This window comes from Coptis chinensis, chromosome 3 (assembly GCF_015680905.1).
Source record: "Coptis chinensis isolate HL-2020 chromosome 3, ASM1568090v1, whole genome shotgun sequence".
Lineage (NCBI taxonomy): Eukaryota > Viridiplantae > Streptophyta > Magnoliopsida > Ranunculales > Ranunculaceae > Coptis > Coptis chinensis.
In genome coordinates this window covers 88,114,569-88,141,569 of record NC_141458.1, presented here as the reverse complement: position 1 = coordinate 88,141,569, position 27,001 = coordinate 88,114,569, and the positions used below count along the sequence as shown (strand labels likewise).

Genomic DNA, 27,001 nt, shown 5'->3' with positions numbered 1-27,001 from the left:
TTGATATCTTTAATCATTTACATGAGGACAAGATTATATGGACTCAGACCGCTTCAGGGGAATTTTCTACCAAGTCAGCATATGAGAGTCTTAAAAGAACTAGAAGTCCAGTCAGCTGGTATGGACTAGTGTGGGGAAGATTAGTGATGTCGAAGTATTCGTTTAATGCTTGGCAGTTATTCTCGGGAAGCATGCCCACCCAAGATAGATTGGTATATAAGAAAGTCCTTAACTCTTCTTCTTGTTGCTTGTGTAACAACAGTTGTGAGAACTCTAAGCATTTGTATTTCGACTGCAACTACTCCAAGGTTGTCTGGTTCCAGGTTAAAAAGGCACTATGTCTCACAGCCATAGTTCACCACTCCAATCGAGAATGGTGTAACATCTTAAACTTATGCAGAGGCAAATCTCATACTGTTGAAGTTTATAAGGTGTTCATTTGTGCAATTATTGGTTATATATGGAGGGAAAGGAACAACAGACGGTTTAATGATGTGTCTATGGCAGCCTCTAATCTTAGTAAACTTTTGATAGCTGAAATGTGTCATTACTTGGAGGTCAAGGTGGATGAAATTGCATATTCTATTTCGTTGAGAGTTCTTGCACACATGCTTGGCATTTCCTTCAAGTATAAGAGAAAACCAGACATTCAATGCAAATGGGTACCTCCTGATCATGGTATAGTCAAGATAAATTGTGATGGGTTTATGTGTGAACAAGGAGTGGGATATGGGGGAATAGGCCGGGATGAATATGGAACAGTTCTGTTCGCATATCAAAAGGAGGGTCAACTAGATCTATTCCATTTCAAGAGATTAAGGCTATGGAACAAGGTTTAGCTATCTGTGTGGAGATGAACATTACAGGAGTCCTAGTAGCATCTGATTCTTTGAGTGCTATACAAATCATGACGGGAGCTGAGAATACTCCGTGGAATTGCTGGAATTTGATGGCTGCTGTTAGAAAACACATCTCGAGACTGTCGGGGATTACCTTCATTCATGTGTTTAGAGAGGTGAACAGAGCAGCTGATTACTTAGCGAAATTGTCAATATCTTGTAATGTAGATGATTGTAATTGCTTTATCCCCCCTCTAAGTAGTGATCTAACTACTATTGTGGAGGAAGACTTACATGTAACTTATTCGAGAAGCTAATATAGGTAAGGGTCGGCCTAACCCTATCATCGTTTCAAAAAAAAAAGCAGCAGACACTGAAGTGCAACCCACATTCTTTCTAGTCATGTCATGTTACTGTATATTTGTGTGCTTTTATCTATGGGCAGCACTACAATACTGTAAGTTGAAAAAAATTCAGTTTGAAAATATTTTCTTTTTTCTTTTTTCTCAAGTTCCTATGTCGACATATGGTGCATGAAATTTAAAACAGAGATTAAAAGAAGTCAGATGTGAGTTCCTTATTGATTTATTTGAGAGTGTTAGCTTTTCTAATTCACTTTGTTGTCTTATCACAAGAATACCTTGGAGACACACTCCCAGTTTTTGCCTTGAGTCTGTAAAAGGGGAAAGGGTAAATGATCTACTTAACCGTTGTGATTCCTTAATTTTTAAGGTATTTTTAATTGTGACTACTACGAATACAATATTTAAATGGTCAAGTTTTGTTGCCATTTGTGTCTTTCCTATTATTGTTACTAGCATAATTGCACGTGCTCTGCACGAAGATGACAATTATGTGAACCTAATATTGGTGTCTAATGGTAATTTACTCTTCTGTTGTTAAAGTGCCATTACTTTCAGTTTCTTATTTCTAAATCAATTTTATTAGTGTTAAAATTTGATTTAGTTTACATCACTTTGTAAAGATTAAGGTTATATCGATTCAAACTCTGACACCGTACCCTTACCAATGTTCCTTAATAAAGGTTACCCCCATCAAAGAAATTTGGCAAAATCTGTAATATCTAAACATAATCCAGTTTCTACCATTTCATGAACTTAATGCCTTAATGGAAACCAGGCCAACTAACGTAATCAAAGTAACAAACATAAACCATGAGTGACATTCAACTAGCCATTTACAGTTAAATCAAGTATGCTCAAGCAAGTTGTCAACATAACCAAATAACATAATGCCTTAATGGAAACCAACTAACATGTGCATTACATTGAAATCAATTATGCTCAAGCAAGTCCACATCAAGTATTTAAATAGAGGATTAAATGAATTTCCTAAACTTGAGAAACTGCTTAAAAAATAACCCAAACGTGTGTCCTTTCCCATTGCTTCACATCTGCATAGCGAAAAGTTCCAACCAAGAGTATGCATGTGCCGACCAAAAATAATATATGCACGTCCTACAAAACAGCAGGCCACCAAATTAGCAAATTATTAAGAATCCAAGATAACTACCATGAACTATGGTGCATAACTACCTATTTGTAAAAGATAAACATAACCCTTAGATAGCAATACTTACAAAAAAAAAACAAATCCATAAATATATTAAAGTTTTAAGTGATTTATATTCCTATTGTGCTATCTTGAAATATCATTTACCATCACTAACAGGACACACATGAAGAACATGACAGACTATAAGTCTTGAAAATCTAACATCAAGTCAAGATTATTTTAAGTACGTCTGTTGTTGCAAGATCAGTGCAAAGGAAAGTTCATAACCAATACAAAACATAGACATATATGAAAATTAATATTATCTATGGAAGACTATTCAATAAAGGCCAATAAAAAAACAAAGACTATTTAATAAAGTCATTGCTTTGTAAAGAATGGTGCCTTCCTCTCTGCCAAGGGGGTTTCAAGGCATACCCTTCTCCTAGAGCCAAAACAAAGAGAACTCGTGTTTGTACCTACAAAATCACTAACACTACCTAAGTCCAAGAATGTACCTCTTTGGTCTAAAATCAAAAGGGTTGTCCCAAAATTCAAGATTGCTTGGAAAGACTTTTGCACCTTTTGGGACGATATAACAACCCATTTACATGGTTTACTTGGGATTTTAGGTACTATGAAAAGAGCTAGTTGGTACAAACATAAGGTTTCTATTCTATCAATATTGCGTTCAAGTATTTCAATTTGGGTAAATGTGACACCTATGTGTTTAAGTAGTTCGGAAAACTTTAAAGGATCGATATTGAGAGAAAAAACTTGAACAATCAGCTCTAGATCTAAATTTGTTCAAAATCTAAGATAGTTGCTGCTAAAGAAAAGACCAATCAATCACCTTGTTAACGACTTCCACATATTGGTTTAGTTAATTGGAGCTGGAAAAAAGGCTAATATATGATACCCAAAACACACTTTCTTTGACTAAGCACAACATGCTCTAAGCCTCTAAGTGACCGGCCTATATGTGTTATGAATAAAACCTTGTTGACATCCAAGTTAGAGATTGTTTGGCTTTAGCATTCAACCTATTTGAAAGCAAGTAAAGGAGTTAAAGATGGACCTATGTGACTAAACTCTAAAGGAACTGAGCATATAAACATGATATATGCGAACAAATAAAAAAGCTTAGTCTTCTTTTGCCTCCATTACATCACATTTCTTAACACACTCTAAATCCATTTAAAGACAATAGCTAAAACAATTTCATTAAATAAAAATCCATTCAATCTAAAAAAAAACCTACAAAGACCAAATCATCTATACTTATTTATACATATCATTTTATCTACTCAACCCATAATCCCAAATTATATATCATCAATCCCTCAGCGAGTTGTATTACCAATAAATAACACCTAAAATGCAAATCAAATTCATGAAAAACAACAAAACATGCAGAGGACTTACCTCTGCAATCTGAACAATAATGGTTGAGGCTATTCGCATCGCTATTGAAACCATACACTGATATACTGCTCTTAATGAATTCACTAAAAATACCAACATTCTTACTAACATTTGAATACAGTTAACAGAAGAAACGCCTATATAACTTTCTAGATCGCACAATAGGAACTGTGGGATTAAGATCTTTCCCTCACTTTAGCAACAGGGTAACTATTTACACTATCCTATGCTTCAACCAATTCATGCAATAGCCAAAAATTAAAAGATATAGTTGAGATAGATATCGTCTCTTTTGGTGATTTGGGAAGTTGATCAAAGGAGCAACAAACATAGTAACATGGATTTTTGTGGATAATTAACAAAATTAAGAAGAGGATATAAAAGATGGCATGCATACCATGTTTCGAAGGCGATTAATTAAACATTATCAAAAGATGTAGACTCAACATACAACCATTTTACTTGTTGTGCACATAAATATTGACAAACACTTGTAGGTAAAAAAAAAGATTCAAAAGGATTGTCGAACCTTTAAAAATTGTGTTGCTCACTGTTTGAGCCAAGAATACGTACCAACATATGGTGATTATTACTCTTAACTAGTTTGACATGTATCGAGTTGATCGGTAGCCACCCCTAACACCTAATATTGAAAAACTCACTATGGCAATGCAAAAAAGAATGGTCTACAAAGCCATTATGTATGCTAGAAGAACGATATCATTATAATAGTGCATACTCTTTGCAAATAGGTTGATAAATGTAGACTTCTTTGATGCACTACCATAATTGTTGTATTTAATAGAGTGATTATATAAAATGAAAGGATTGAAGAAACTTGAAAGCAAGAGTTACATGTTTGTCACTTATCAGTTGTTGGTATCGAGTTGTAAACTGCAACATGATAGAAATTAATATAGTTTACCTAGTCAAAGATTGGATACTCTGCTTTGAAGGGAGTGAAAGCAAACTGCACCATTTGGTTATTAGTTCCACAATCTTGTGAACCTAATTGATTGCATGGAGATACCAATATCTCCAAACCTGCAAGAAAACACCAATTTATTTGACGTAAGAACACTAACAACATATCATCACACAAAATTAAACACTACTTTAATTCTCAATTTCTTTGATGTAGTACAACTTATGCATATATGTAAAATGATTAACAAAGATCAAAACAAAAAATATAGCAAGCCATAAAAATACCTCTTTGCTTTTGGTTATATATATTAGCTGGGTGTCATTGATGTCGCACTATAATCTAAGATATTAATATATCAGCTTGGAAACTTAAATATTGGCATTGAATTCGTACATATGTTATGGTGTGTGTGTGGCAATCTGGGTTTACCTAAAATGAATGAAGTTTAGCATTACTGAGTGTAAAAACTTAAAACTGAACAATATAATAAGGAATTCTAAATGTCCCTAGATTTATATATTGTACTAACTGTTGAACAAAATCTAACCTAAAACATTTTTTTTTTTTTTGTATTTTCTTTTTCTAAACTCATATTATATAAAGGTATATTGTTGAGTGGTGTTTGGTGTTGCTGTTGTCAAACTTGCAATATTTCATTGGTACGTGCATATCCTGAAAATTTTACAATACAAACTTTTTACATTTGAACTCAAGTAAAAGTTTGAAGATGCAATAATTGAATAACAATAAGTCACTACTACCCTACATAACACTCAACCAACATCGCAACAAACATTAGAGTTTTCTCAAGGCTTATAGCTACCAATGCCAAAAGTGCAAATATATAGAATGAACTAATAGTCTCATATAATTCATTAATCTATTTTGAGAATAGGGTGTAGTAAGGAAATCCTCGCAAAGCAAATACAATAAAAAGGAAAAAAAAAAAAACCCCACGAGATGGATTCGTAGAGGGAAAAAAAAAAAGCAAACAAAGTTTGATTTGCATTACAAAGAATAGAAAACAATATAAAGAAATCCAATTACCTGAACTAAGAAATTGATACTTCTGTATGTGTAATCCAGTAATTATTCTTCCATGTTTTCCAAGCCGTCCTGACTTCCTCAAGCTTTTCATCTGGAATGCTCGTGTTTCCATCTAATGTTTCAACCCATTGCTTCCATGGAGGATTCAAAGGGTCCAAGAACTTTTATACTTGAGGCAGCATAAAGGACACATAAAACTTATTCACCGCCTTAAGTCTTTGAATAAACAAAAAATGGTAAGTGATGAGACAAAGAAAAGAAACAATTTGAATAAGGAGAGCATATTTACCTAGTTGTGACCACGATTTGGTAAAACACCAATCAAATCGAATGATATTTTTTCTCTTCAATCTAAAAGCAATGATATTAATTTCTTGAAGTTGTGAGAGAGACAATGTTCTACTTCTCTAGGGTTTTTATTTGGTTTGTAAACTATTTGTAGTTTTAATTTAGTAACTATATGAAATAGACTGCTATATGTTAAAAATTCGGAAATTAATCAGAAATCGGATCGTATCGGATTTTGAAAACACATTCAATTCCAATCCAATTATTTTTTTCATTTTTTAGAAAAATTGGATATCGGAATTTCGGATATCGGAACACAAATATCATGGCCAAATTCAAAAAAATATTGAATCGGAATTTGGAAAAATTGGGTTTTCGGGAAAAAGTGGCACTCCTAATCGTAGGTCACTCGTGTATATTTGAAGAAGATACATATAATGGTTACAGAAAGCCAAAACAATGTACTCACTATAGGTCCATTACTCAGAGCATACTCCTTTGCAAACTTGCATGCCTGCTTCATTCACTGTGAGAGAATCCATACCGTTCACCTATTACAGTACATTCACATGTGAGAATCCATTGGTAACAAAAATAATCTAAAAATAATTACTTAAAAACTACTGTAACTAATTATTCTTTTTTTCGTGTCCCCGTAAGTCTTCCTCGGTTTGAATTGAAATAAACCTCCAAATACTTGCTGAATATAACAAAACAAACAACTGTGGCTATGAATTGTAAGACCATGACGGGAATTCTTCCTTTCCACCTAAGTAGTAGCACCTATGACGCTTAATCAAAACTCTTGCCAAGAAGGTACACACAATCTAGGTTCCAACTTACTTGAATAAAGTCTGATCAAGCATTGAGGTTTAGATTCACTGACACGCTCAATGGCATATACTAAGTAAATACAAATAAAGTAAAGCATAATAAGGGAAGAAAAAAAAGGTTGGAAGGAATGATGTACACGTGACAGAGAGAATTAATCTTGTACTATTAACTTTACAAATCTGAAAATGCAACCACTTTTCACCTACAAGCGCTATAGTGTTATGACACATGCATCACACATCATGTGCTTCGGTTTTCAGAAGCTCATAAGATGAAGAAACTCATATTTCTAGTACGTGCTATAAGGATTTTCAACTTACAAGAATAACATCAACCTTCAGAAACTTGGAAGGTGTATAAAGGATTAAGAGTAACTTCAATCAAATGCAATAACTAATATTGCTTTCCTCGAAACAACCATGTTAATGTACAAGAAGTATTCATGTCTTAAAGGTAAAACCAATTCCGAGTTGTCACAAAAGTTATCATTCTTTTTAGTTTGGCAAAACATATCCTTCTTTTATGTAAATCCTAAGAGCTATTTGACTCCACCTCGCCTGCCCTAACACGATACTAAGGAAGGACATTACCCTGAACCCACACATGTTAGAACATCATCAATTATCCGAAATTCTCCAATTACAAAAAAGTCCTTGGAAGTTCAAAATTCTAAAATATGAGCACGTACCCCATAGAGAAATTATAAAAAGGCCTCTTTATGTCAAGAACAACGCTTTGGCACTCTCAAATGATCGCTTTTGGAGTTTTGGGAAATGACAAAACCTCAAAATGCACTATGTTCATGTACTCCCACCTTTGAAATAGTACTAAACATACTAACACTAAATGTACATCAAGACCAAACATGATCATTACAGTTTTTTATGAGCAAACTATCTGTTAAACAATGAATGGGCGTCTGTCCCTGACACAAAGAACCAGAGCGATCGAACATCTTGCAAAGGCAAATTTGTAGAGGAATAACTCACATAAGGGCGGGTAAAACAGCAGAGGCTCATGCTGCATGTGTTAGTTCCAACTTCCAAGTCACAAAATCTAATTATTTTAAATTAGTAGTTAAAGTTGAAGAGGATCTCATTGCAGAATCCCAATTACAAACAAAACCTTGGAACTTCACTCTTCTAAAAGATAAGGTCTCAATAGCACAATCATGCAAGGCCTCTTTTACATCAAGAATGATCCTTTGGTTTTTTGCATTTACTCTATGACATCTATGCTCTCTAGCATATTCTAACACATACATAGTACATGAGATGGTGAGATGGTGCTAAGGACCAATGACACAAGCTCCTTAGCATATTTAATGGCCACTATAAAATGGCTACAGCTGTTATACTGCAGACAATCAGAACTCTTTATCTCTTATTTTAATGCTTACAAATACTTTAAAATGGAATACAATATTAACCTGTCTACAATGACAGAACATATGGAAAGCACATAGGATTAAAGGACTACCATGATAGAGCATCCCCGCTCTTTGCATACAAATTAAATCAAACAAAGGGTTATTGATTATTAGATAAGATTCCAAACCATATTGTATAATATTATCAACACCATCACAACATATTCAATTTTAGTTATTATTCAATCAAATGCGTGCCACTAACATGCCCTAAGAATAGTATGGAAAGTAGCAATATTAAGACATGTACCTCCGTCTGCTAAAACTCTCAAAAACAAACCAACACTTGATAGTACAATTTCTTTGCGAGCAACGCAAACAGTATGTATACCATTCGAAGAATAAACATCAAATACAAAAAATGAATGAAAGATTGACTACATACCTTCATATTTATTGTTAAGCAAATAAGCCTCCATAAGTTGAGCACACAAACGACAATCTCCATCCAACCCAAAAAAAAAAAAAAAAAAAAAAAAAATCCTTGAAGACTCCTAGCGTCTCTAACTGACCCATGTACCAAAACAAACCTTCAATAGCCAAATATAAAAAAACTGAAAGCCTACAAAACAATGAAAAACAAAAGGATCTTAAGCAATCTAAAGCTCAACATATCAAAAACAACAAAATGAAAGAAGCATCGAGACATCAGGTACTTTGATTTGAAAGTAGGGATTTCTATATAATAAAATTGGTTTTATTTTTTGTTTGTTCTTGACGAAGAATTGGGATTGTTTTTGAAGAATTGGAATTTTTTAGGTTGATGAGAAGCAGGCGAGAAGAGCAAGGGGTAATTTTTTTTTTGTCGTTGAGAACCCTTCTCTCTCTCTATCTCTCTCCACATTATTTTCAATTTCTACACATCTAATTAAATTAAATGGTATTTATTTATGGTAATTAAATGGTATTTATGGTGGGCGTATAATTCAAATGTGGCGTGGATTTGGGAATTTAATTTATCACCACAAGAAATGACCGATTACTCAAGTTCAAAAGTGTTAAGCAATATTTTGAGGTGAAGGACAATATAGGTACCATAAATTTACCAAAAGCCAAAAAGACCGATTAGTCTTTCTAAATGGTATTTTGAAGTTTTAATTTAAATATTCATCCAGGGGTATTATGCGTAAGAAAAATACCCAGATGAATTTAAGGGTCTATGTTAATTATAGAAGATACGTACTACTAGTAGAGATGTAGCTAACCTATGTAAGAATAGCTCGCTTAGATATATAATCTAAGCCATACTAAGGTGTAAACCTATCTGATTTAGGGTTGATATTAAATTTTTGGGAGACGATGAATTTGATCTGTTTTGCTTAATTAATCAAATAGTTTACCACCGTGGTGCCTTAGTTTGATTAAAGACAGTTGATATTAAATTTTTGTTAGCATATATTGTCACTGTGTCAATGAGAACATGTAAGAGTGTCTGTACCTTTCTTGGAAGATACATTCTGTGATCATGCGTTATCAAAAAAATTAGTGATTGTTCAATATTCACTACTAAAAAAAGGGCTTTTTATGACAACTTTTGGCTGTCATGAAATACATATCATGACACTTTCTGATTGAAAAACTAGCCGTCATTACTGGGGGTGTCATAAAAAGTCAACCAAAACCGTCATTAAAGTTATGACGGTTTATAGAAAGGCGTATTAAAAGTTTCTCCCATTATAACATATATTAGTCTTTAAAACGTCATAGTAGGTAAATTTTATTATGACACCCATATGTAACCGTCATAAATTATAGGTAAAACCGTCAAGAAATTCACAATATTTTCTAACACTTCACGTCAGAACCGTCAAGAAATACCCATTGACTATTGTGGAACCGTCATTTTATGGAACAAAATATGTCAACAAATAGTTTACACTATGACAGTTCTTCTAAAACCGTCACCTTTTTTTAAAAAAAATTAATATTATTATTATATTTTTCCTGCCAAAATTACTGCATAATAACCTGTAATTCAATTCCTAACCTCTAAACTTATTTCACCAATAAAACAACTATAAAATTCTCAAAAATAAAATTAGAACATCCACAGTAACTTCAACCCCATATATTTTCAAGCCATTCGAAAATACTTATTCCTTACATCAATATATTCAACAAGAAAAAATAGTAAGTTATATTATCCTTTATCCAACATCATTGAAAAATGCTAGATACATTTATTTGATAACACATTCAACCAAACTAAAAATCATTCTAATCAACTCAATCATCAATAAATTAAGTATTATCCATCGATCAATCGAATGTTGTCAAACCTAAAAAAAAAAAAAGAATCTGTAAAGAATTCTAATAAAAAATTGAACGTCGCACCCTCATCAATTAGTCTGTACAGATCCGTTCTTCGACTTGAAAGAAAAAGCATTTGAAGTCATAATCCAATTCCTTAGAAAGTTTTTCTTCATGTTTGTTCCCAGAAAAGGTGACATCAAGAGAATTTACTGCTCCTTCATCCAACTTATTCCTAAAAGACTCATAGGGTACTTGAAAAGCAGATGGTGGTGATCCACTAGACTGCTGTGACAGAAAAAATAAGAAGGCATTACTAGTTTTGGAGGATACCATGTTACAGAATGTACAGTTCTATATTATCCAGGAAAATATCCTATAACATATGATAACCCGTAAAAACTAAATTAGATTACTCTAACCTTATTCTTACGGTATCAATTATTTATTTCCTACTCTCACATATAGATTTATGCAATATATAAAGTACAGAATCGTTCCACTCCTAAACTACCAAGACATAAAGAAATTAATTAATCAACACAAAGGAACAATGGTGAGAGTTATATTTATAGAGGTGAATTTATACTATGAAACTAAATATATGAATTTAACTTATACTAATTCAATTAAGCAATTGAATATTAATTGAATAAAATATAGAGAAGAATATGGAGAAGAGATTAGGGGGATTTGATTTCACTTAAATAAATTCCTAATATGCTAGTGTAGATTATTGCAATCATAACCAATTAAGATTAATTGTGATCCCTAATTATTCATGGCAATCTCTGCCAACTAATAATTAGCATGTGAGGAAGTTCAACCTATTCTCATGGCGAATCAACTAACTTACTAGAGTGAACTCTTAAATGCAATAATTTTAACTAACACATCAAGTCTTCATCCAACCTTCATCAAACCCCTCTAATAGAGGTTTAGCTAGAATTAATTAGACTATCATTTCTAACACAAGAACAGTAAAAGCAAGTCATTATTGAATAACTAATTAAACTTTCTTAATCTAAATTAACAATAGTCTAAGATTCAAACATGGATTACAATTGAAATTTAAACTAATTTAGAACTAAGATTATGAATACTAATTATCAATTTAAAACAACTAAATCTATGAATGAAAGATTGAATTCGAATTTAAATATTGAAATATAACTAAGTAATTTATTCTAAAATTCAAAACTTGTTTTCACAACTAATAAAATTGACAACTAACTAAATTAATCTATATAAACTAATTTAATCAATTAAAACTAATTCTATATTACAAAACTAAATTTTATGAACTAGAACTAGGTTTAGATCTAGATAGCTTAAGAGCTAAGCTTTTGTCTCTTGATATAGAAGAGCTAGATCTCCAAATTCGTGCATGGGCTGAGGAGTCATGTTTTGGGCTGAAAAATCGATCCTAAAACCCAATTTGTTGAATCCAAGACTTTCCATTCTGGTTGTGTTATTGTAGTGCGATATTTTACCAACTTATACTGCTCTGATCGAGTCAAGGTCTAGACTATTGGAAAGAGCTTTCTGAGCCGGTCATTTTGATATAAAATGGGCCCAAATCCAAGGCCTAAGTCCAAAGATACGGCCTTTTGAAGTTCTGTTGACTTTTCTTCAGCTTTCTAATCCGGTTTGACTTTCACTTAACAGCTTTGACTTGGGCTTTTTAAGGGCTTTTTCTCCATGAAACTTAGGCTTTCTTCATAGAACTTTCATAGTAATCCCTTTAGCTCCTTTTAGCGCCTAATTAGTAACGAATTTACATTTATTCAACTCCAAAGTCTGAAATACTCAAAAGCACGTAATTAGTGATAAACCTATATTATTAATCACATAATTGGTCTAACAGCAATATTGTTAAAGGGTTAAAACTACAATTTTGGGTTCTTATCAACATAAGAAAGTACAAAATAATTTATAAAGAGAATGTTAAAGAGTGAATAGCTCCACATACTCTTAAGAGAATGCACATGAATATATGAAACCCATAACTTCAGACCTTAAAAAGAAATTGTCTCGAAATGAAATTGTTAAACTAGATAAAATCATGTTATACATAAGGAAAATGAAAACTTTTCCAGGTGGATAAGGAAAACCATGCAAAGTTCAGAGTTCAAACAATAATCAATGAAGGCATACCTTAATAATCTCAAGACTACGCTTTAAGCGATACCAATCATTTAAAGCTACATGATGAGCCTTCGAATCACCTGCTTTAACAACTAATGCTACAGCTGCATCCCAGTCCCCATTTCTTTGTAAATCAGTGAGCTATGAGCGTACTTCAGAAGCAATCTCTGGAGACGCTTTTGGAACTTCTGGCTTCCCGTATATATACCTTTCAATTTAGCAAATATATCAAATACTATACACCAGAGATAAATTAACACGGTCAAATACTATACAACTTCTGGAGATGCATTGTATCAAATACTATACAACTTGTTTAATAAATTCAAAAATGAAACAAAATCTCCCATTTCAACATTCAAACATAAGACTAGAAAATTAACACAGTCAAACTTACAAAAAAAAAAGGAGTGAAGCTTGTGTACCTGGGCAAGTTACAATCTTTGGGTTGCCAACGCCACTTAGTATAGAAACATCATGTCTACCATTCTCAGAACACCTAAAACCTTCATCCAAACACAAACAATATCTTTCCCGATACAATGCATTTGTTTCATTCTAAACCCATTTCCCTCTAAACAAATCACACCCTTCACCAGCATTTTCAAAAAATCCCATTTCTTAAATAACCAAACTTTTTTAGAAAATAATTAGATTAACCCCAATTACTTACCTTGATGGCTTCAACCTGATGAAGAGTTATAAAACAACCTACAAAATCACCGAAACAAAAGAATAGTACATATGAAATTAAAACTTGATTTTAAAAAATAAGTGACTTTGTGTTTGGTTGAGTGTGAGAGCGAGTGAGTGTGAGAGAGAGATTTGAGAGTGAGTGTACCTTCTTGGAGTGGGAATGAGAGAGGGATGAAGCAGCTATGTGCAACAAGGCTGAGAGAGGGATAATAGTTTTTGGGTTATATTTTTTGACTACTTGTTTTTTATTTTTCCAAAAAATTAAGTGAGGGAAGTGAAATTAGTTTGGGTACTGCCGTATTTGCCTATTTGGAAGAGATATGCCGACAACCCAAACTGGTAGGAGCAAATCTGAGAGTTCGAAAACATTGAAAAGTATTGAACCAACAGTCGAGAAATTACTCAGTCCGTCGGAAATTAACATGCAACAATTAAAAACTGTCGAAATATCTGTCGGTCAATAACTCTCCTACAACCGTCGGCCACATCTAAAACAAATGAAGTACCTAGGGAGTTTACTTGACATATGGAAATATTTTACCCGACTGACAAAACCTGTCAGGCACTTCCTGTAGACGGAAACCATCGGATATTCTTTATGGCATCTGTCGGGTAAACTCGTTTTTTTGGTAGTGAGTAAATTTGCTACCAAAAGATCAAGTCACTAACCAAAAACAAGCTATTTTATATATGACATGAGAAGAACAAAGCGATGGGACCTAGTTCTCACGGAAGGAAAAATAAATGAAAATACCTACAATGCAAATGGACTGTGGTTCAAGATATACACTACTACATTTATATATAATACATGGTCGTAATAGAGCTGGAAAAAAAAAGATCCATAAATGCAAAGGTCTTAACACAAATCTTTGCTAAAGCCATCCCATACCTCAAAGCAAACAAAAGAAAAACAAAATACTATTTTTGTAATACATACACATACCTTTGGCTTGGCAAGATAAATAATTGTTCGATAAAGTCAATAAACTCCATATGAATTTCAATAAGCTCAGCGGTGGTATAGGTGATAGTGTTGGCCATCTCCATTAGCTACACGAGTATGTCAAGTCAACAAAGAATTTAGTAAGATCTACGTTTACAAGAAAGAATTACATAGATATTTTATGTCTACTACCCATTATTTTTTGCATATACAATTTCATATACATAATATAATAGCCATGTACTTTCCCAACAAAGGAGATCAACCCAACCTTATGAAAACTTGAAAAGAAAAATGAAAGGCCCACAATTTCTGAGCTATTAGAACACCTTACAAACAAGCGCTCTTGCTTTCTATAAAGCATATTGCTTACTTATAAAGCAACCAAGAAATAACACAAAATAAAACTACCACTAGGTATCATTTTAGTTGAGCACCGGAGAGAAAAAACAAAGATATATGTGAAATAAGGGAAATTTAATTACAAATGGTGCATATTGATACCTGGTGAGTAAACGCCCCGACATGAATACCAAGCTAATATGAAGCCTGCAACCTTTACAACATTGCTTCGACGATCTAATATTAGATTATGATGCTTCAAATATCAGTGGAGACTTCTGAGAATGGCAATAAGCAATATCATGGAGAACCTGATATACAAATTTCTGATGAAACAAAATCATGCTATTAGTTACGAGGCAGTGAATAGAGACCTCTAACATCATCCATACCAGATCGAGTTTACTTCACTATGAATAGACTTTACTTAACCTATCTACCCACACGAAATAATATTGTAAATCACATACAACAACATCAAAACTACAAAATAGTGCATATACATCTTTCAGACGAGTAGTAACTATAGACTCACAACTCAAAACAAAAGCTAACGTTCAAGTCTAATCAAGAAATCAAGATAGATGTATTAAAAGTCAAATATTAATAACCGGCTCAATTGAGAGTTTGATGTCGACCTGCACTTTTACTACCACCGATTTTTAGAAAACTATAAAGGGGATTCCGACCCCCTATGCTTCTTCAAATCTAATTCCAAGTATGAACCACAAGATACAAGCATCTCTTAGTATACAATACATCCTGCAACAAAATTTTCAAGAAGACAGTGACGATATATATTCGAGGAGAGTAACCATAAGCATAAGAACAAAATCATAGCAAAAAAAAAACAATAGACGTACTAGTCCAAAATTAACGGAAAGGAGACACTCCAAGTATTACAAATAAACAACTACCTTGGATATTCAGGAGAACAAGCTAAGAGAGTTGTCTCAAAGATAAGCCAGAGCACAAGCACACACAAGAATATATAAGATTCACAAAAATCAGTACTTAAGGCATATGATAAACCAAAAGACAACATGGATAATTAAGTGCAACAACTCGGCCATATGGAACAAAAGGAAGATTGGATACGAAAACAAAAACTTACTAGTCGGCAAAATGAAGCGGTTTGTTCTTCACAAAACGTACGTTCTTGCTTGATAAAATATGGAATTGCTTGCCAAGCCAACTCCTTAAAATATCGTAGAGTATGCCTATAAACCCAATTAAAACGATAAATTTAGTACTTCTTATTGTCTAAGTAGCACCAATAAAATTTGATCAATGAAAATGATCTAAAACAAAACCAAGCCAAGATGACAGTATATCAACCAAATGAATTTTCATTACATCCATTCTTTCATAGTCAATTGACAGAAACAAACATATATATATTTATACTAACATGTGAAGAACCAATAACAAGCAAAATTTTACTAAACAACCTAATAAATAATTAAACGTCAGCATGGATTGCTAACTGGAATCCCCATCTAGCATTTTATCAAACATCTAATATGCATAGAACAGAACCCCCACATTTGCAAATAATTTCAACCTACTACAACACATAAACAAAATCTTATTAGCGACTAAAACAATTACATATGCAATGCAACAAAACGTTTTCTGTAAAACCATATTTTCGAAAAAGAAAACCCCACCTATTTCCGATAAAAACATTCAAAGGACCCACTTGTTTAGATCAAAATATTGATCTATAGGAATTACGGAAAAAAGGTCCCACTTCTTTGCCATAAGTTAGAAACGTGCAGTAAAAATCGATCTTCTCTAGTGAGTTTCAAGACAATAATTGAAGGTTTTGAAGAAGAGAGGATTCCGAGAGAATGGAAGGTCGAGAAGGACAAAAGTTAAAGGTTTTGAAGAAGATAGGGTTTCACAGAGGTGTGGGAAATTAATTCTTTTATTTTCGATCGTTTTCGGTTTTATTTCTTCTTTTCTTTTCTGGTGAGACCTCTCTCTTGAAGTCTTGGGTCATGACGTTTTAGTTGGTTGACTCCAAAGAGAAAAATACTCCACCGGTTCAACCCCCGTTCTACCAATAGTTAAACTAAGCAGTGTCATAATTTCTTGACGCTTGTGTTAGTGACGTCATAAATTAGGCAAAACCGTCATAACAAAAAGGTCCAACTTGACAGTTTTACGAAACTCGTCATAAACTCATCAAATTTTCTTGACACTTCTGTCATACATGACACAATATTATAACAGCTATCATAAAAATATCACTAGAACACTTATCTTGACGGTTTTCAACAAAGCTGTCAAGATAGAAAAAAAACAACTGTCATAATAAGTCCTTTTTTAGTAGTGATTTTTTCCTTGCAGTCTACTAAGATACACGGTGATCTGACAAACTCATGGAAGCAATTAATTGAATATGTACGTGTTAATTATTTGAAGAGGTTTCGTTTCATTGATTTGTTATTTTTGCAACTCATTAGTTCATGTTGGTAATTATGTATTCAAGTCATCATGCATCTCATTATTGCCTTTTAATATAATTTTTTAAATGGTACGTCTTGAAAGCTACCAGTCTCTTATAATCCATGAATTGCATTGTAATTTATTAGTACTTTTATTTTTTGTGTCGATTTTGTAGGTTATGACAATAAATAAAGTGGTGAATGTTTCGTGAATACAATTAATGCATCCTAACCCTTCGGATTGTGAGCCACAAGTAATTTGACTCCCAATCATTCAAATAATGGATCTAGATGATATAAATTACTGAATAAATGATTTTTTAGGATCTTTTGTTTAGGTGAGTAATGGAGCAAGGCCAGTCATGCACGGAACCAGAAAGAAGAAATAAAAATAGGAGGATATATCCGAGTCATTTAAGGCAAGCAACGCATGTACTCTGAATCAAGCGTCAACCACAAACCCATTTCAGGAACCATGATTCAAATCACCATCCAAGGTTAGCTATCTACTTCTTTGGGACATTTATATGGTGATTGAAGTGTGAATGATGTAATTGGGTTATTGTGACATACTTGGTGATATGTCCAGAGTTCTATAAAATTGTTAAGAAATGGATTCCATTTTAGATGGTAAATTGTTAGTTCTTGGAAAAAGATGACTAATATAATTTTATTATAGGCATTCATAGTCCATTCTTTTGCTCTAATCTACATAACAATGCTAAACTCTCATATACCAATTTCAACTCTTAGTGAAGTTTAAGTATGTAGCTTCAAGATATAGTGAAGTTTAAGCATGTTGCTTCAAGATACATGAATATTTCGAGGATGGTTGATAGTTGTTTTACCATTTAAATTTTTCAGGAATCATTGCCATGAAATGTATTCTCCATATAGTTTGATTACAAAAAAAGATGAGAGAAAAATGGAATTTTACGTAGACCTCAAAAAGTTAAACATTTAAACCCAAAACAAAAAACAATTCGTCGCATAAAAAAAAACCTTTCTTCCCTGTCCAAAACCTTCGTCACTTCTATAAGAAAAAAAGGGGGTTTGAATGATCGGTTCTTCCCAAAAACATCAAAACAAACCTGTGCAAAAACCTAAAAAACCCGTCATCAAACCCCAAATTTTCATCACAGTTTGAAGAAGAGATCCTATGTTTCATATGTTGTTGGGGGTTGTTGAGGCTATTGGATAAATGTTGGTTCTATTTGCTCGAGTTACTGGGACACTTCCCACCATTAGTCCTCAGGTATGTTCTATAACTATAGAATGTAGTTTATTCTCTTAGATTGTTGATGCATCTAGCCTAAGTACTAATATAAGGAAGTGGAGTTAGTAGCTTAAAATCGAATCAAGGTTTCTTTATTCTCTTTGAACTGTTATTACGAACTACAAGTAAAGAGAGAGTCCCCAGGGAATTCTGAATAAAAAAATAATAAGGTCATATTTTACTAATTTAGAATGTTTAAATAAAGGAAATTAAGTTGTGTCAAGTATGCGCCCATGTCATTTAACTTTTTAGTCTCTTCCTAATCTTAAAATTTCTTCAAGGCGCATTAATGGAAATTTGGAATAACGACAGGATTGTAAGTCTTTTAGTAAGATGATCTTAGTAGGTTTTTTAGTACGACATTTTTACATTGTTTGCACCATGGATTTAGGCAGAGTATGATAATTCTATGATAGTATTTCACATAATTGATTACATATATATAAGTTGAGCTTTTAGAGTTTCTCGATTCTTATATATAACTATTATGATGCATTAGTATTAGTATGTAGGATTATCAATGATTTGTAATTGTTACATCGTTAGCCATTTGATTGTTTGATAAGAGCAATCTATGGTATATCGCGTATATTCCCACTTGCTCAGTCTCCCTTGAAAAGTTCTTTATATGTTTTCCCCCTACTCCAGTAGGTCCTTCAAATGATCTTTGTTGAAGTATGTAGAGTCTCACACATTCTATAAGTGTGAGACCATATCTTATTTAGTAGTTTCTATTATGGTGAAACCAATTACCCAGTATAAATATATGAATTGTAGGTTAGAGTAAAATAACTCTAAACCCTACCTTCTTCTTGTGCCTCCTTCGTTTCTTCTTCTTCTCTACTTCATCTCTTCAACCTAACCAATTAACCACTATATGAATCTCCTAGCATAATTAACATGGTATCAGGAGCCGACTCTGTTTAGAGAATGCTAGGAGAGAGATCCGCAGTTTTAAGGTTCCAGTTTTAGTATTAGTTGTTGTCTTAGTATTGTTTCGCTTCCGCAATCTCTCGGTATTGATAAAGAGGAGTACGTCAGGTTTTCAAAAGGGGAAGGTGTGGTATCGCCATCTCTCTGTATCTCTCAATTTCTACAAGCAGGCGCACACACACTTAGTTTAAGGAGTCTTCGAGGCGCGCACGCGCTCGGAGTATTGTATTTCGCAGTTTCTTGTGACAGGTGCGCACGCGCTCAGTTTAAGGAGTCTTCGAGGCACACACGCGCTTGGAGTAATGTATCTCGCAGTCTATCGATCTACCTTTCCATATAGTGAGTTTTTCTTCTTTTTACAATGACTAATGTTGTTCCAAAATCTGATGAATTCGGTAATACATCTGTTTTCTCTGTTGGTATGACCTCTGTTAAATTGGATGGTGTTGCCAATTACCTTCAATAAGTAGAAGCAGTTACTGTTTATCTTACTGGAAAAGGTAAGAAAAGTCATCTGACAGATCCCCCAGATGATAAAGGAAAGACAACTTGGTCGAAAGATGACGCCTTGGTTAAGAATTTCCTATGGAATACTATGGAGAAGGATGTATGTAATACTATGCGGTTTTTCAAAACCTCTAAGGAGATTTGGGAGTATCTACAAGAATCATACTCTCAATCTCAGAATACTTCTCGTATCTTTCAGTTGTATGAGAACATCTTTGATCTAACTCAAGGCGATATATTTATCTCTGAGTATTATAATTCTTTTCGTAGCAAGAAGGAAGAACTGAATATTTATCACCCACTTACTACAGACATAAATCAGTTGAAGAAATAACGAGAGGAATTTTGAGTCTCAAAATTCCTATCTGGGTTACGTCCCGAGTTTGCTAATGTGAAAGCCCAAGTTCAAGCCGAATCTAAGCTCCCTACTCTGTCTGAAGCATATTCTCGTCTTTCTCGTATCACTGCACCTCCTCCAAAGCACAATGATAATGCGGCTTTATTGATACCTCCAAGTAGCAATAATTATAACAATCCCTCCTCTGGTCGTGGTAATGGAGGTAGAGGGGGTAGAGCCAGTTGTGGACGTGGAGGTGGTTGCAACCAAGGGAGTGGTCATGGTCGTGGTATGGGTGGTTTTGATCCTTGTGAGCATTGTGGTCGCACAAATCATAGTTCTGATTTTTTTTGGGATATACAGGTCACCCACCTTTGCACAAAGCCAACAATGCCATAGTAGTTGATCAGAAAGTGATCGACTTTCAACAAGTTCAAGAAGACCTTGTAGCCCTGATGAAGCGGATACTAGCTATTCCAATCAGTTCATCGAGTCCATCCAACTAACCTACTGCAACCCTAGCCAACTCAAGTAAAACATGTCTTCATACAAGTGGTAACAACTCTTGGGTCATTGACTCAGGAGTTTTTTATCATATGACAGGTAATCCCCGGTTGTTCTCTAATCTTGAGTATACTCATACACCATCATCTGTCATATTAGCAAATGGGGCTAAGGCTAGTATTCTTGGTCGGGGGACTATTCAGTTAACTAGTTATGTGTCACTTGTCTCTGTCTTGCTTATTCAAAATTTCCCCTTTAATCTATTGTCTATTCATCATCCCACACAATCTCTTCACTGTAATGTCATGTTTTCTTCTACTCATGTTGTGTTTCAGGATCTACAGACAAAGACACTAGTTGGTGGGGAGTATGAGCACGGTGGCATCTATTACTTTCAAGATGGTTATGGGCACTCTCACCAGAAGCAGGCTCTCACAGCCTTGGTCTCTCCTGTTCAGTGGCATAGATGTCTTGGTCATCTTCCTCTGGCTAGTTTGCAAAGCTTAGTTCCCAGTATTTCTTCTAGTATTCAATCTTTAAGTTGTGAGGTTTGTGAGTTAGCTAAACATCGTTGTGCGACTTACAAAAATAGGTTAAATAAGTGTTCTAGTGCTCCTTTTCAGTTAGTTCATTCAGATGTCTAGGGTCCTTGTAGAACCACTGGCCTTTTTGGAGACAAGTACTTTATTACTTTTATCGATGATTTCTCTCGTGTTTGTTGGGTATATATTATGGAAAATCGTTCTCAGGTATTCTCTGTCTTTCAAAAATTCTATGCTGAGATTACTAATCGGTATTCTGCACACATGCATGTTTTTCGAACTAATAATGCCAAAGAATATACATCTGCAATATTCAAGTGTTTTTTAGATGACCATGGCATTACACATCAAACCTCATGTGTGGATACACCTCAACAAAATGGAGTTGCTGAAAGAAAGAACAGACCCATTCTTGAAGTTGCCCGATGCTTAATATTTCAAACAAATCTCCCAAAGTTTTATTGGGCAGAGGCAGTCCTTACTGCCACATACTTGATTAATCATATGCCCTCTTCAGTGTTAGGTGGAAAAACACCACACTCTGTTCTTTTTCCTGGTCAACCTTCTTTCCATCTTCCCCCTCGTATTTTTTGTTGTGTTTGCTTTGTTCATAATCTTCAACCGAGTCATGATAAATTGGACTCTCGTGTTATTAAGTGTGTTTTCCTTAGGTATTCACGTACACAAAAAGGGTACAAGTGTTATAGTCCTCATCTGCGCAAATCCTTTATCTGTGCTGATGTTACTTTTTTTGAAGATGTCCCGTTTTACTCTTCAGTAGGGAAGGTGTCATCTGAACCATTTAAGGATTGTGTTCTGCCATCTGGTGTTGTTGATCTTCCTGCGGCTATTGGTGTTCATGGGGGAGCTAATGATCAGGTTATCACTACCGATATTGGCGAACCAAGAGATGGAGCGCGCGCGCACCCTATAAATTCCCTTACCGGAGCGCGTGCGCACCCTACAGATGTTGGAGAGCCAGTAGATGGAGCGCGTGCGCGCCCTACAGATGCCTTTACAGGAGTGCGTGTGCGCCCCTTGCCTACAACTGATGTTCACGAGTTTGAGGCCGAAAGTTCCACTACTCCGCTGCCCTCACCTCTTCCCACTGTGTTTGTGGATCCTATTGCCATTCCATATGACCTCGATGTTCCTATTGCCCTACAAAAACTTGAACGTCCACCTGCCAGTATGAGTATTCCTAGTAAGTATGCCCAGTATTCTATTTCTCAGTATGTTTCCACTAATCATTTACCATCATCTGTCAAGTCTTTTGTTACATCCTTGTTGTCTGTCTCTATCCCTTCTTACTATAGGGAAGCTCTATCCCATCCTGGCTGGAAGCAAGCAATGGACGAGGAGTTGAGTGCCTTGTATTCTAATAACACTTGGGTCCTTACATATCTTCCTTCTGGGAAGAAAGCGGTTGCTTGTAAGTGGGTTTTTACTATTAAGCATAATCCGGATGGTACTATTTCTCGTTTAAAGGCTTGCCTGGTTGCAAAAGGCTTTACCTAGACTTGTGGTATTGATTATTCTGAGGCATTTTCTCCTGTTGCAAAGTTAGTCTCTGTGCGTATTGTTATTTCTATTAATGTTCATCATCACTGGCCTCTATTTTAGTTGGATGTGAAGAATGCCTTTTTACATGGAGATCTCCTAGAGGAAATCTGTATGGTACAACCTCCTGGTTTTGTTGCTCAAGGGGAGAAAGTCTATCAATTAAAGAAGTCTCTTTATGGGCTTAATTAGCAGTCTCCTAAAGCTTGGTTTGGCCAGGTTTTGATGGCTAATGGAATGACTAGGTGTGAATATGATCATTCCATTTTTTACCGAAAGACTCAGCAAGGAATTATTGCCTTAGTTGTGTATGTTGATGATATCATTGTCACAAGGTTTGACAAATAGGGTATTGCTAGACTTAAAGTCAATCTCTCAAGGCAGTTCCAGACCAAAGATCTAAGAGAACTGAAATATTTCTTAGGCATTAAAGTTACAAGGTTCCCTGGTGAAATTCATCTCTCACAGAGAAAGTATGTATTAGACCTGCTCAGTGAGACAGGTAATTTAGGAGCTCGCCCAATAGAGACTCCTATGGATTCAAACGACAAACTCCAGTCAGATGTTGGATAGTTTTATGCCGATATTGAGGGATACCGTAGACTGGTGGGAAAGCTGATCTATGCTACTATCACTTGCCCAGATATCTCGTTTGCAGTCAGTGTAGTATCTCAGTATATGCATGCACCACGGATTCCTCACTACCAGGCAGTTATTCGTATTATGCGGTATTTGAAAGGTTCTCCTGGTCGTGGATTGGTATATCATTCTAATGGAAATTTTGATGTTGTTGGATATTCAGATGCTGATTATACAGGATCAGTTTTAGATAGACGATCCACCACTGGGTATTGTACCTTCCTTTGTGGAAATTTGGTGACATGGAAGAGTAAAAAAGCAAATAGTTGTGTCAAAGTCTAGTGCAGAGGCTGAGTATAGAGCTATGACTCAGGGGACTGGTGAGTTAATGTGGACTCGTAATCTGCTACATGAGTTAGGTTTTGAGGTACAGCTACCGATCCCTCTTCATTGTGACAATCAGGCAACTATTCATATCGTTTCTAATCCAGTATTTCATGAGTGAACTAAGCACATAAAGGTAGATTGTCATTATGTCAGACATAAGGTTGGAACAAATGAGATAAGTACTCCTTATGTGGCGTATCGAGATCAGTTAGTTGATATCTTCACCAAACCAGTGATTTGTCCAGTTTTGAATTATATTGGTAATAAGCTGGGCATGAGCGATATCTATGCTCCAGCTTGAAGGTGGGTGTTGAAGTATGTAGAGTCTCACACATTCTATAAGTGTCTTATTTAGTAGTTTCTATTCTGGTGAAACCAATTACCCAGTATAAATATATGAATTGTAGGTTATAGTAAAATAATTCTAAACCCTACCTTCTTCTTGTGCCTCCATCCTTTCTTCTTCTTCTCTACTTCATCTCTTCAATCTAACCAACTAACCACTATATGAATCTCCTAGCATAATTAACAATATCCAGTAGGTCAATTTTAGATACAAGTAATGGGTCGATATAGTTCTAAGATTGATATCCGCATTTACAATCACATAACCTATTAGGAAACTCATCCACATACATCAAGAAGTCAACTTAACCAATGAAGAATTCAGGGGTTTTAGTATGGTAAAGGTAGCTATCTCCAAGTTTTGTGTGAATCACAGATGAAGAATTTCATTCATTTACATTTTAAATAAGCATCTTTATTTCCAAGAATTTAGTCATTCTTAACTTTTAATTTATAGTTTTTGTGACGTTATTTGCACTATGCCTAAATTTTTCTCATGTAATACTTATTCGTAAGTGAATGTTGTATTCATGATTGGTCCAGAGGATAAATTTCTAGCTATGTAGCTGTAATGAGTACAATAATAAAGCATGTGGCTACATTTTCCTACTAAACTAGAACTGAGTCATGCAATCTTAGAACTATATTGAACTTACATTACAAGTGAATAGAAAGATGTATATTGCTTGAGCTGACTAATTGGATCCTTCTTAATCTCATATTCATATACTCTAGGATCATACAAGAAAAAGCAAGTAGTGGCCATTGAAAATTCCATTAGTGCCCAACATATTTGTTAATGTGTATGGATTGATTTGTAATACTATTTGTTAACCGAGAGTAGTTTGGATAATCTAGAATTAGCATGTGTTTGTTGGGTGTTTTTTTTCTTTTGGAATTCTCCATTAATCTTCCATACAGGAGCCGAATGAAACCAAAGTTTCAAGTTTTGAAGAGGGTAGATGGTTCACGTGTGGATAAAAAAAAATCAAACAAAGCTCCATGAAAGCTACTGCATTTTGCTTTTGAATAATTGGTTATTGTATTCAAATTTTGGTCGGTTTCACTGGCGATCGATTGTTATTGTGAGTCAGGAATCACAAGTCTTGGACCCAGGGGCGGATCTATGAGTTGGATGTCTCATCAAGCAATATAGTCAGCTGGTGAAAGAATCAACACTGTCTATCTGTTCGTCTGTCGCTCTAACTGTCTTTACCTAAGTCTAATATTTCTCATGTCTGATTCTGTTGAACTTTTTCTGAAAAACTGCAACTATCAGGTTGATAGAATATTTGCCGATAGAATTAAACAAGGCGGCTGAGATGATGTGACGCCAGAATATCTGGTGAAGTTGCTGTCATATGCTGAAGCTACATGGTATAAAAGTTGACTGATGATGCTCTCTATTTTCACTATGTACATTTATATTTGTTGTTTGCATGTCTAAAATGATGAGGTAGTGCACAATGGAACAATTTCATAATACATCTAATGTTTTTCTGCCATGTCATTATAGGGAGAAGGATGTGGATATTGCATTTGCTCAAGATGTAATTGATGAATACAAGGTACATGCATATTAAGCATACAACATTGAAGTGTGTTAGTTATTCCATGATTGAAGATATTGGTTGTTGATGAAAAAGAAGAAACTTATTATGGAATGCAGATCCAAAACTTTCGAATAGGTTCATTACATTGTTAAGATATTTAGTTTAGTTAACAAAAAGGATTTTGGTGATTTTAAAGGTGTTGGTGTCACATGGTTAGTTTAAGTACTTCTCTTACTAACATTTGGAAACAACACTTGGAAAGGATGTAAGACTTCTTTTACCTTCATAAACGTGATGTTTAAGGTCGTTTCCTCTCTTAATCACTCTTTTATAAATGTGATGTTTAAGGTCATTTCCTCTCTGAATCACTCTTTTTTGAGAAACTATGTTCTCTTTATTTCTTTTTCAATCTAATTTCTTATTTTTATTTTTATGTTAAAATATTTTTGAATATAATTTGTTGTTGATTTGGTTTTTTTCCTTCTTAGATAATATCAAATATTATGAAGTTCCTCTTTGCTTCTGATAAGTACATTATTTGGCTTTTGGTGGTTAGAAAATTCATACGTAAAAGTAGGTAACTGCTATCAAATGTCCTACTCTTTTGGTATCATTTAAGTTTACTCTTTTGGTACCAAATGTCCTTTGCCATTTGAAGATATCCAGTGCCTTGAAATGTGGTGAACATCTTGAAACAAATTCATTGCTGGAGAAGGATGACATATAGTGGAAATTCAATTGAATAAACAAAAGCTTGAGGCTAGAGAAAGCTCTTCCCAATGCATTTGTGACATTCAAGGTCAGCTGTTACCTCTGAGTTTTGATATGGAATTGGAACAGTAGAATATAATAGGATAGAAGAATTCAACTGTGGGAAAACATAATATTTCAGTCCACATTGTCAAATGAAGAATGGTCCTGACATTCAAGTTGAAAGAAAGTTATTTGTTGACATTTTGAAAGAAAGTTATTTGTGAGCAAATTGAGATGTAACTACGGGGGAGAGGATGATGTGCCATGAAATATTGTGCTACTTAGATTGGATGAATGTTGATTTTAAACCTGTATTTTTAACATTTGAGGTGAGTGCGTTAAGTTTGCACTCCTGCTACTGAATGTTTTTATTGTGCTTTTGGTCTTGATGCAGAGTGTGAACCGTTATCTGAACAGGAGACGTTCAATCAAGATAGTGGTCTGTTCAATCAATAATGCCAACTTGGCAAAGATTCGTGTCAAGGAGACAGATGGTCTCTTAACTTCTACTTCAGTGGATAAAGAAGTTGATTGTCAAGAACTGAAGAAGTCAGGCGGAGATATAAAGGACTTTGTCCAAAGTGA

General features: G+C 34.4%; 1 long non-coding RNA gene across 1 annotated transcript; it reads right to left on the bottom strand.

The window, feature by feature from the left end:
* Positions 1-10,639: 10,639 nt before the first annotated feature.
* Positions 10,640-13,602, bottom strand: LOC147511436 (uncharacterized). The gene is made up of 4 exons (XR_015216994.1): positions 13,545-13,602; positions 13,129-13,414; positions 12,713-12,911; positions 10,640-10,840 (listed from the first exon to the last, which is right to left on the bottom strand). It is a non-coding gene; the product is annotated as an uncharacterized LOC147511436 (long non-coding RNA).
* Positions 13,603-27,001: the final 13,399 nt, after the last annotated feature.